We start from the raw sequence: 9,360 nt of genomic DNA, 5'->3' as shown, positions 1-9,360 counted from the left end.
CTCTCATGGAATCATCCAATGGTAACTCAGCCCTGACTCGGTCCAGGTTCCCTTCACTTGCCCCCCTCTCCCTCATGCCCAACGCCTTTTACTATTTCTTATTTTGCCTTGTTTCCAACCAACATTATATTATGGAAAAATGCATTCGGTCTTAATATTCCAGGGCCTCCCTTGCAACTCTCTCTGGACACTGTTCCTTTTCCTAATGCCTGTTGACTCACTGGGCTAGGGAGAGGAGGTCTGCTCCCCATTTCCTTTCCTAGACCATTGTTCCTCCAACTTGTGTCTCCATATTTCTACAATGACCCTACCATTTTCAGTATTTCAAAGGCTCAAGAGCAACTCCTTTTCTATGTCAGTCTATGGATTTTTCCTCTACTTTTCATATCCTTTGCCACTGCCACCACAAACACCCAGGAACTCATTTCTTTGCCCAAACTATATTTATGGCATTCCAACTAGTCACCTTGATACCAGTCTCTCATTCTTCCACTTTGAACCCACTGTTCACTCCACATACTGCTTACTTAATGTAAAAGTCAATTCTGATCTAGAAAGAAAAAGAAGAAAAAGGAGAGAAAGAAGGAGGAGGAGGAGAAATCAAAGGCTTCTTCACTTACTGGAGTAAAGCTCAAACTCCTCAATCTGGCATCCAAGTCTCCCTATAATGTGGTCCCAACATTTAACTCCAGTCTCATCTTTTAGTGTTCTCCCCTTCAACCAGTATAGACTACATAATTTTCCTGTTGTGTGGGATTTTCTGCTTTTAGTAACTGTAGCAATAGTTGCAATTTATAGAGCACTACATCCAGGCATTGCATTAAGCACTTTACATTTCATCACCTGAACAACAGTGTAAGGTAGGAAGTATTATCCTATTTTAACAGATGAAAATATTGGTATAGGAATTTCCTAAATCACATAGCTATAAAGTGGCAGATCCCGATTTGAACCCTGTATATCTGTCTCCAAAACCCATGCTCTTCCTTTGTTTGAAATGTATGTACCACTCTCATAAAAATTCTTCCCATCCTCTAAAAACCATCTCAAATGCATCTTCTTCCATGAAACCGTTTTTTATCCCTCTGACCAAATGGGATCCTGCAACCCTCACAGTACATGTACTGAACCTCTCCTGTGTCAGAAAATTTCTGCCTTAGCATAAAGTTCTATAGATACTTTACTTAACCTTTTCAAAGCCAAATTGACATTAGGATATGGTTGCTGCTCTACTGAAGCTTAGATGCCATGTGTTTCTTATTACATTTTGTATTCCCTTTGAACATTGTAGGCATTTATTACATGGTTATTGCACTGAGTCAATATCCATCTGTCTATCATCAATCATCCATCTAGACACTGGGCTATTTTTGTGGAAGAATCTGACAGAATAGACCATCTTTCTCAGAATACTGTAGCCACAGTGGCATCCCAGAACCCATTTTTACAGTTGTCATTTGTGTAAAAAAGTGCATGCTCTATACTCAAGAAATTTTTTGTTCAACTAAAATAATAAGTTGTTTATCTCCCTATGTACAATTAAAGGATCCATGTCATCAGCTGTTTTTTTTAAAGTCCCACTTCTAGAATCTGATGTGAAGACAGCTTGTTTTTTGCACAACAGCACTGGGGAAAAACCAGACATGAGGAAAGAGAGGCGAAAGTGACAGAAAGTGGCAAAATCAGGATTTAAATCTAGGTGAACTTGTGTTGCTTACAAGTACAATCTTGCTATTTTGACAATGCATCTGGCCACTGGGATTAGAATTTGTGTTTTCCCAAAACAATTTAGCTGCCCATTGGTAATTTAAAATGGGGGCTCTTTTTCTTGTTTTGATTTTGATATAGAGGAAATGTCCTACCATCTGTCCAAGGGGAATCTCTTTTAAAAACTGTGTTTTAGATTCTACCCCTGTTAAGGATTAATACAGTTGATCTTATTACTTGTCATTTTTCCCTTTACATTTCAGAAGACAATTTCAAGTTTGGGGTTTACCTTGCTGTCTTCACTCCTGTATCTTCTATTCATATAAACCGAGATTAAGTATAACTTAGAGAATGAAGAATAACAATTAACTGCCCGCACGTTCTGTCTTTAACAGCATTTTTTGAACCAGAGACAGATCCAGTTTGCAATCCAGTATAGTGCATATGGGACAGAAAAGACAAATTTAATCTGCACGGATAATAAGAAATCTATTAAAAATGGATCTTACAGTAGGCCTCCATCGCTTTCAGAATGGCATGCAAATTTTTTCGGAAGGTGCATACTGTTCTTCATAAAATTGTCCTTTCTTTATCATTTCAGCTTCTTTTCTCACCATTTTCTCTTACCATTTCTATTCCAGACATGCTAAACTTCTTCAGGTCTTCCCATGCTTTTTCTCACCTGTGAAACTCTGCACATGTTGATCTTTGCTTCCTTTACTTACCTACCTAACACCTATTGGTCCTTCAGGACTAACTTAACACTGCACTTCCTTCTGGGCTTCCTAACTCCACCAATGTCACAATAATCAGGCTAACTCTGCTTATTTCCCACTGGTAGCACGTCCTGTTGATTTGCAATTGCCTGTTAGCTTGCCCGTCTGCCCAATTAGCATGTAAACCTCCCCGAGAGCAGGTACTATGTCTTGTCCACTGTTTGAGTCCCAGGACCTTGGCTGTTATTTGGAACACATCTTATTACACTTTTACTGGGTGAATGAATACATGGATGAAAGAATGAACTCTTTTCTAAGATGAGACAGTCAGCTTTGTATTTTCTTTTCTAAGATGAGAAAGTTAGCTTTGTATCTTTTAGGTCTAGATATTATTCCCCATGACCTTAGTATTCCCTGAAGGATTTGAAAGACTGAATTATAGTAGTTTAGTAGCATCCAGATTATTAAAATATTTGGGCAACTGCCAGATTTCTTTTTATCACATGCATATTTTGCATCTGGATATTTTATTTGCACAGGAATACTTCTGGGAAATAATATAGGCATTCTTAGTGAATACACCATCAAAAGAGATGGATCAGCTTAAATTAATCTGAGAAACTAAATATAACTGAGTGGAGAAGAAATAATGCTTACGATTATTAAAAGGAAAAGCACACTATATTTTTTCTGTAATCAACTGCAAATGTACATTTGATAACTCTGGCTGTTGTTTAATCAAAAATGATTATCTCCCTTGATTAGGAGTATTTTTTTTTAAGGAAAAGGAATTGCTAATTAGTTTGCTATCACTCTGCTGAAGGTGTTTGCAATTAAATTGAGGAGGTAACGAAAGCTGCAAATGATTCAAGCGCTGAAATGTGGTTTCTAAATATTGAAGGAACTCCTCTTTCAAACTATGTGAAGTTTTAAACTTCTTTTAAAAAGTGCAAACCTGGGAGCTTCAAGATGGCAGAAGAGTAAAACGCGGAGATCACCTTCCTCCCCACAGATACATCAGAAATACATCTACACGTGGAACAACTCCTACAGAACACCCACTGAGTGCTGGCAGAAGACCTCAGACTTCCCAAAAGGCAAGAAACTCCCCACGTACCTGGGTAGGGCAAAAGAAAAAAGAATAAACAGAGACAAAAGAATAGGGACGGGACCTGCACCAGTGGGAGGGAGCCGTGAAAGAGGAAAGGTTTCCACGCACTAGGAAGCCCCTTCGTGGGTGGAGACTGCAGGTGGCGGAGGGGGAAGCTTCGGAGCCACGGAGGACAGCGCAGCAAAAGGGCTGCGGAGGGCAAAGCGGAGAGATTGCCGCACAGAGGATCGGTGCCAACCAGCACTCACCAGCCCGAGAGGCTTGTCTGCTCACACGCCGGGCCGGGCGGGGCTGGGAGCTGAGGCTCGGGCTTCAGTCGGAGAGCAGGGAGAGGACTGGGGTTGGCGGCGTGAACGCAGCCTGAAGGGGGCTACTGCACCACGGCTAGCTGGGAGGGAGTCCGGGGAAAAGTCTGGACCTGCCGAAGAGGCAGGAGACTTTTTCTTCCCTCTTTGTTTCCTGGTGCACGAGGAGAGGGGATTAAGAGCGTTGCTTAAAGGAGCTCCAGAGACGGACGCGAGCCGCGGCTAACAGCGCGGACCCCAGAGACGGGCATGAGATGCTAAGGCTGCTGCTGCCGCCACCAAGAAGCCTGTGTGTGAGCACAGGTCACTATCCACACCTCCCGTCCTGGGAGCCTGTGCAGCCTTCCACTGCCACGGTCCAGCGATGCACGGACAACTTCCCCGGGAGAACGCATGGCTCGCCTCAGGCTGGTGCGACGTAATGCCGGCCTCTGCCGCCGCAGGCTCGCCCCACACTCCGTACCCCTCCCTTCCCCCAGCCTGAGTGAGCTAGAGCCCCTGAATCAGTGGCTCCTTTAACCCCGTCCTGTCTGAGCGAAGAACAGACGCCCTCCGGCGACCTACACGCAGAGGCGGAGCGAAATCCAAAGCTGAATCCCAGGAGCTGTGCGAACACAGAAGAGAAAGGGAAATCTCTCCCAGCAGCCGCAGGAGCAGCGGATTAAATCTGCATAATCAACTTGACGTACCCTGCATCTGTGGAATACCTGAATAGGCAACGAATCATCCCAAATTGAGGAGGTGGACTTTGGGAACAACGATATATATATATATTTTCCCCCTTTTTCTCTTTTTGTGAGTGTGTATGTGTACACTTCTGTGTGGGATTTTGTCTCTATAGCTTTGCCTTTACCATTTGTCCTAGGGTTCAGTCTGTCCATTTTTTTTTTGTTTTTTTGTTTTTTAAGTATAGATTTTAGTGCTTTTTATCATTGGTTGATTTCTTTTTTGGTTTGGTTGCTCTCTTCTTTCTTTTTTTTATTACTTAAAAAATTTTTTAATAATTATTTTTTATTTTAATGACTTTATTTTATTTTATTTTATTTTATATTTTTCTTTCTTTCTTTCTTTCTTTCTTTCTTTTTTTCTCCCTTTTATCCTGAGCCATGTGGATGACAGGATCTTGGTGCTACAGCCAGGTGTCACGGCTGTGCCTCTGAGGTGGGAGAGCCAACTTCAGGACACTGGTCCACAAGAGACCTCCCAGCTCCATGTAATATCAAACAGCAAGAATCTCCCAGAGATCTCCATCTCAACACCAAGACCCAGCTCCAGTCAAGGACCAGCAAGCTAGAGTGCTGGACACCCTATGCCAAACAACTAGCAAGACAGGAACAAAGCCCCATCCATTAGCAGAGAGGCTGCCTAAAATCATAATAAGTCCACAGACACCCCAAGGCACATCACCAGACATGGACCTGCCCACCAGAAAGACAAGATCCAGCCTCATCCGCCAGAACACAGGCACTAGTCCCCTCCACCAAGAAGCCTACACAACCCACTGAACCAACCTTAGCCACTGGGGAGAGACACCAAAAGCAATGGTAACTACGAACCTGCGGCCTGCGAAAAGGAAACCTCAAACACAGTAAGTTAAGCAAAATGAGAAGACAGAGAAACACACGGAAGATGAAGGAACAAGGCAAAAACCCACCAGACCTAACAAATGAAGAGGAAATAGGCAGTCTACCTGAAAAACAATTCAGAATAATGATAATAAAGATGATCCAAAATCTTGGAAATAGAATGGAGAAAATACAAGAAACGTTTAACAAGGACCTACAAGAACTAAAGAGCAAACAAACATTGATGAACAACACAATAAATGAAATTTAAAATTCTCTAGAAGGGATCAATAGCAGAATAACTGATGCAGAAAAACGGTTAAGTGACCTGGAAGATAAAATTGTGGAAATAATACTGCAGAGCAAAATAAAGAAAAAAGAATGAAAAGAACTGAGGACAGTCTCAGAGACCTCTAGGACACCATTAAATGCAAAAACATTCAAATTATAGGGGTCCCAGAAGAAGAAGAGAAAAAGAAAGGGACTGAGAAAATATTTGAAGAGATTATAATTGAAAACTTCCCTAATATGGGAAAGGAAATAGTTAATCAAGTCCAAGAAGCACAGAGAGTCCCATACAGGTTAAAACCAAGGAGAAACACGCCAAGACACATGCTAATCAAACTATCAAAAATTAAATATGAAGAAAAAATATTAAAAGCAGCAAGGGAAAAACAACAAATAACATACAAGGGAATCCCCATATGGTTAACAGCTGATCTTCCAGCAGAAACTCTGCAAGCCAGAAGGGAGTGGCAGCACATATCTAAAGTGATGAAGGGGAAAAATCTACAGCCAAGATTACTCTACCCAGCAAGGATCTCATTCAGATCTGATGGAGAAATTAAAACCTTTACAGACAAACAAAACCTAAGAGAATTTAACACCACCAAACCAGGTTTACAACAAATGCTAAAGGAACTTCCTTAGGCAGGAAACACAAGAGAAGGAAAAGACCTACAATAACAAACCCAAAACAAGAACATGGTAATAGGAACATACGTATCGATAATTACCTTGAATGTAAACGGATTAAATGCTCCAACCAAAAGACACAGACTGGCTGAATGGATACAAAAACAAGACCCATATACATGCTGTCTACACATGCTGTCCACTTCAGACTTAGGGACACATACAGACTGAAAGTGAGGGGGTGGAAAAAGATATTCCACGCAAATGGAATCAAAAGAAAGCTGGAGTAGCAATTCTCATATGAGACAAAATAGACCTTAAAACAAAGACTATTACAAGAGACAAAGAAGGACACTACATTAGGATCAAGGGATTGATCCAAGAAGGAGATATAACAATTGTAAATATTTATGCACCCAACATAGGAGCACCACAATACATAAGGCAAATACTAACAGCCATAAAAGGGGAAATCGACAGTAACACAAAAATAGTAGGGGACTTTAACACCCCACTTTCACCAATGGACAGATCATCCAAAAGGAAAATAAGTAAGGAAACACAAGCTTTAAATGATACATTAAACAAGATGGACTTAACTGATATTTATAGGACATTCCATCCAAAAACAACAGAATACACATTTTTCTCAAGTGCTCATGGAACATTCTCCAGGATAGATCATATCTTGGGTCACAAATCAAGCCCTTGTAAATTTAAGAAAATTGAAACCATATCAAGTATCTTTTCTGACCACAACGCTATGAGACTAGATATCAATTACAGGAAAAAATCTATAAAAAATACAAACACATGGAAGCTAAACCATGCACTACTTAATAACCAAGAGATCACTGAAGAAACCAAAAAATACCTAGAAGCAAATGACAATGAAAACACGAAAACCCAAAACCTATGGGATGCAGCAAAAGCAGTTCTAAGAGGGAAGTTTATAGCAATACAATCCTACCTTAAGAAACAAGAAGCACCTCAAATAAACAACCTAAACTTACACATAAAGCAATTAGAGAAAGAAGAACAAAAACCCTCAAAGTTAGCAGAAGGAAAGAAATCATGAATATCAGATCAGAAATGAATGAAAAAGAAATGAAGGAAACGATAGCAAAGATCAATAAAACTAAAAGCTGGTTCTTTGAGAAGATAAACAAAATTGATAAACCATTAGCCAGACTCATCAAGAAAAAAAGGGAGAAGACTCAAATCAATAGAATTAGAAATGAAAAAGGAGAAGTAACAACTGACGCTGCAGAAATACAAAGGATCATGAGAGATTACTACAAGCAACTCTATGCCAATAAAATGGACAACCTGGAAGAAATGGACAAATTCTTAGAAATGCACACCTTCCAAGACTGAACCAGGAGGAAATAGAAAATATGAACAGACCAATCACAAGCACTGAAATTGAAACTGTGATAAAAAATCTTCCAACAAACAAAAGCCCAGGACCAGATGGCTTCACAGGCAAATTCTATAAAACATTTAGAGAAGAGCTAACACCTATCCTTTTCAAACTCTTCCAAAATATAGCAGAGGGAAGAACACTCCCAAACTCATTCTATGAGGCCACCATCACCCTGATACCAAAACCAGACAAAGATGTCACAAAGAAAGAAAACTACAGGCCAATATCACTGATGAACATAGATGCAAAACTCCTCAACAAAATACTAGCAAACAGAATCCAACAGCACATTAAAAGTATCATGCACCATGATCAAGTGGGGTTTATCCAAGGAATGCAAGCATTCTTCAGTATATGGAAATCAATCAATGTGATACACCATATTAACAAATAGAAGGATAAAAACTATATGATCATCTCAATAGATGCAGAGAAAGCTTTTGGCAAAATTCAACACCCATTTATGATAAAAACCCTCCAGAAAGTAGGCATAGAGGGAACTTTCCTCAACATAATAAAGGCCATATATGACAAACCCACAGCCAACATCATCCTCAAGGTGAAAAACTGAAAGCATTTCCACAAAGATCCAGAACAAGACAAGGTTTCCCACTGTCACCACCATTATTCAACATAGTTTTGGAAGTTTTAACCACAGCAATGAGAGAAGAAAAGGAAATAAAAGGAATCCAAATCGGAAAAGAAGAAGTAAAGCTGTCACTGTTTGTAGATGACATGATACTATACATAGAGAATCCTAAAGATGCTACCAGAAAACTACTAGAGCTAATCAATGAATTTGGTAAAGTAGCAGGATACAAAATTAATGCACAGAAATCTCTGGCATCCCTATACACTAATGATGAAAAATCTGAAAGTGAAATCAAGAAGACACTCCCATTTACCATTGCCACAAAAAGAATAAAATATCTAGGAATAAACCTACCTCAGGAGACAAAAGACCTGTATGCAGAAAATTATAAGACACTGATGAAAGAAATTAAAGATGATACAAATTGATGGAGAGATATACCATGTTCTTGGATTGGAAGAATCAACATTGTGAAAATGACTATACTACCCAAAGCAATCTACAAATTCAATGCAATCCCTATCAAACTACGACTGGCATTTTTCGCAGAACTAGAACAAAAAATTTCAAAGTTTGTATGGAAACATGAAAGATGCTGAATAGCCAAAGCAATATTGAGAAAAAAAAAAAAACGGAGCTGGAGGAATCAGGCTCCCTGACTTCAGACTATACTACAAAGCTACGGTAATCAAGACAGTATGGTACTAGCACAAAAACAGAAATATAGATCAATGGAACAGGATAGAAAGCCCAGAGATTAGCCCACGCACATATGGTCACCTTACCTTTGATAAAGGAGGCAAGAATATACAGTGGAGAAAAGACAGCCTCTTCAATAAGTGGTGCTGGGAAAACTGGACAGCTACATGTAAAAGAATGAAATGAGAACACTCCTTAACACCATACACAGAAATAAACTCAAAATGGATTAAAGACCTAAATATAAGGCCAGACACTATCAAACTCTTAGAGGAAAACATAGGCAGAACACTCTATGACATAAATCACAGCAAGATCCTTTTT

Source organism: Mesoplodon densirostris, chromosome 2 (genome assembly GCF_025265405.1).
Source record: "Mesoplodon densirostris isolate mMesDen1 chromosome 2, mMesDen1 primary haplotype, whole genome shotgun sequence".
Taxonomy (NCBI): domain Eukaryota; kingdom Metazoa; phylum Chordata; class Mammalia; order Artiodactyla; family Ziphiidae; genus Mesoplodon; species Mesoplodon densirostris.
This window is presented reverse-complemented; position numbering follows the sequence as displayed.